We start from the raw sequence: 3799 nt of genomic DNA on the forward strand, positions 1-3799 counted from the left end.
ATATCTTTGTCATGATTCATTAGCCTTGCTAAGATGATTGGTCACATGTTTTTTTATTGCAAATATTCACCGTTTTTTGAATTTGATGCCTGCAACATGTTCCAAAAAAAAAGCTGGAACGGGGGCATGTTTACCACTGTGTTACAACATCACATTTCCCTTTAACAACGCTCAATAAGCGTTTGGGAACTGAGGGTACTAATTGTTGAAGCTTTGTAGGTGGAATTCTTTTCCATTCTTGCTTGATGTACAACTTTAGTTACTCAACAGTCCGGGGTCTCTGTCGTTGTATTCTAAGTGCTAGAGGACTCTGCATCTTTTTGCACAATTGTTTTTTTGTCAATGTCTTTATGTCCCCAAAGTGTTCTGTAAATTGACTGTCTGTTGTACTAGAGCGGCTCCAACTACCGGAGACAAATTCCTTGTGTGTTTTGGACATACTTGGCAAATAAAGATGATTCTGATTCATAATGCGCCACACATTTTCAATGGGAGACTGGTCTGGACTGCTGGCGGGCCAGTCTAGTACTCACACTCTTTTACTACGATGCCACACTGTTGTGACACGTGCAGAATGTGGCTTGGCGTTGTCTTGCTGAAATAATCTGGGACCTCTCAGAAAAAGATGCTGCTTGGATGGCAGCATATTTTGCTCCAAAACCTGTATGTACCTTTTAGCATGAATGGTGCCTTCACAAATGTGCAAGTTACCCATGCCATGGGCACTAACACACCCCCATACCATCACAGATCCTGGCTTTTGAACTTGGCACTGATAACAATCGGGATGGTCCTTTTTCTCTTTGGCCTTGAGGACGCGACGTCCATGATTTCCAGAAAACAATTTGAAATGTGGACTCATCGGACCACAGAACACTTTTCCACTTTGCATCAGTCCATCTTAGATGAGCTGGGGCCCAGAGAAGCCAGTGGCATTTCTGAGTGTTGTTGATGTACGGCTTTTGCTTTGCATGGTAGACTTTCGACTTGCATTTGTAGATGTAGCGACGAACTGTGTTAACTGACAATGGTTTTCTCAAGCGTTCCTGAGCCCACGTGGCAATATCATTTATACAATGATGCCGGTTTTTAATGCAGTGCCGCAAGAGGGATCGAAGATCAAGGGCACTCGGTGTTGGTTTTCGGCCTTGCTGCTTTCGTGCAGAGATTTCTCCACATTCTCTGAATCTTTTGATGATGTTATGGACCGTAGGTGATGAAATCCCTAAATTCCTTGCAATGGTATGTTGAGAAACGTTCTTAAAGGTCCCATATCTTGGTTATTTAGACTTCCATAGAATGACTCTCTAACATAAAAGTGTCAATTTCATTCATAAAAAAAACACCTTGCATTTATCATACAAGTGTCCAGAAAAGGCCCCTCTGACAGCTACTTCTGTTTGACCCAATTTTGTATCCGCTTTGTCCATAAAACTGTTGGACTATTTGTCCAAAGTGGTGAACTTCGCTCCACCCTTGCTTGTGAACAACTGAGCCTTTCGAGTATGCGCCATTTATACCCAGTCATGAGACTCACCTGTTTCCACTTACCCTGGTCACCTGTGGAATGTTCCAAAGTTGTATTTTTTTTTTTTTTTTATTTTTTTTATTTTTTTAGCATACCTCAAATTTCCCAGTCTTTTGTTGCGCCTCTCCCAGCTTTTTATTTTTGGAACGTGTTGCTACAGGCATCAAAGTAAAAATGTGAGATTTGGGGAAAAAAAAAAAAAAAAGAAGAGAAAAAACTGTTCCCACTATGTAATTAATTTTGTGGCTGGTGAGTTTATACTGCACTTTAATTCAAGATGGCAGCTTGCATCCTGCATAAACACGCAGAAGTGGATGAAAGTGAGCATGGACAGCTGGTGTCTGCTGTCAGTCTTCCTTTCGCCTCCTCGTTGCATATACATCCCAACGCAAACACGTACAGAGAAAAAGCTGCTATACTCCCAACGAAAGCCGGAGAACATCAACGAAAGGCCCGAGCTGGAATTTCGAACCTGCAGGAGCTTTCCGCTGTGAGGCAGACATGCTAACCACTTTTCCACAGTGCTGCCCTATACTGTATTGAACAGTGTTTCCCAACCTTTATTGAGCGAAGGTGGAACACCTCCAAACAAAAATGTCAAGAAAGGTTTGAATGAATCTCGTGTCAATTTACTCACAATGGTGTGAAATCGGCGCCTGTTTAATTGAACGCAAAGCCGATATACTTGCAGCAGGCCATGCGTGATTTATACTTTTGTATGAATGGCAACAGGTTTATTGTGTCTTCTGCCATCTAGTGGAGGAGAGTGTACTTTTTCTGCTTGTCACAATACGTCGCTGGCATAGACAGTTGAACAAAGATATATTTCATTCCTTCATCTTCCGTTTGTCGTTGATAGTTCATAATTTTCAGAGCAATTAAGTGAAATTGGATCATTTCCCGCGGCGCGTCTGATGATCACTTACTTCACCCCAGTACGCCAAGGTTGGGAGGTTTTGAACTTTCACCCTTCTTGTGATCACTGTAAATCATGATGCGTTTCTTCATGAATTAGGCCTGCTTATTATTGTATACCTATTAGCCGATTTATGCGGTTGCGTGATACGGGACACTACTTTATTCGCATCATTTACTTTCGATAAATATTGTGCACATTTGGTAAAAATCAATGTTGGTATTGACAGCGAGATTTCTCAAAGTTTGGATCTTTTTTTTTTTTTCTTGTTTTAACTGCTGCCCCCAGTGGCTCACGAAAATGTTGCAAGTGTCACACATGATCTCAATGGCACGATAATTATGGATGCACGTTGTTTTTTTTACAAACACCCTGATGTATTTTTTGATTATTTTATTTTTATGTTTGAGCCCTAAAAATAAAGTCTTTTTACATAATCCAACTGAGTGCCTGGACCTGTAATTCTTTCCAAGCTTTTATTGATGAACATTTCACCCTTCCTTGAGCACCAGGGAACACCGGGATACCGACAAGCAGCGCTCCAGCTTCCCACTGTTTTCATTCACCTTACACTATTCCGCCTTTACAAAAACAAGGATCCGTAGGTTTTCGTTGTTGTTGTTGTTGTATTGGTTTAATTAATGAGTTGGATGGGATAGGAGCATTGCATTCGACCTCATTAAATTAGGCATAATCATGTTGTTGTATAGAGAACAATCATCTTAATTGTGCAGCGGGCAAGGCTTTCATTTGGGTTTCCAACGTTTTTTTAAGTGTGCAAAGTGATTCATGGCTACTCATCTTCACACCACCATAGTGAAGCAGGAAGGGTAGGTAGTGTAATAAACGTGAGGACTTGTTCATGAGGGGGCGGGGCTCCGGCTGCACACAGGTGGAGCGCTCCTCCTCTGTCCGTGGTGCTGAAAGCTTCTCTCACTCCGGACGCGGACCTCCTCCACCGGCCGCCTAAAACATGCAAGCCCCTTCAATATCCTCAACGAGCTTTCCCACTCTTACAGCTTGATATCAACACGCGTCTTTCTAACGGCCAGGGGATCTTAAAACAAGAAAAGAAAAAGAAAATGGCTCTGCGTGGATTAAGAGACTGCGCAAGGCAAAAACGGATTTACAGGAGCGCCGCTTTGTAACTGTGGAAGCAGTCTTTGCACACTGAGCGTCTTCGTCCTCTCCATTGGATCTCCAGAATACAAGACGTTTCTCTTGAGGGGGGTTGGGGGGCTGGGGGGATGGCCGCAACGAAAACTCGAATTATTCGGATTATACTGACAATATGAACATACATTACTTGCGATTCTTATTCTAGAATAGTCGTGCAGTGATCATTCTTGGGGGAC

The sequence above is a fragment of the Phycodurus eques genome, chromosome 5, assembly GCF_024500275.1.
Source record: "Phycodurus eques isolate BA_2022a chromosome 5, UOR_Pequ_1.1, whole genome shotgun sequence".
NCBI lineage: Eukaryota > Metazoa > Chordata > Actinopteri > Syngnathiformes > Syngnathidae > Phycodurus > Phycodurus eques.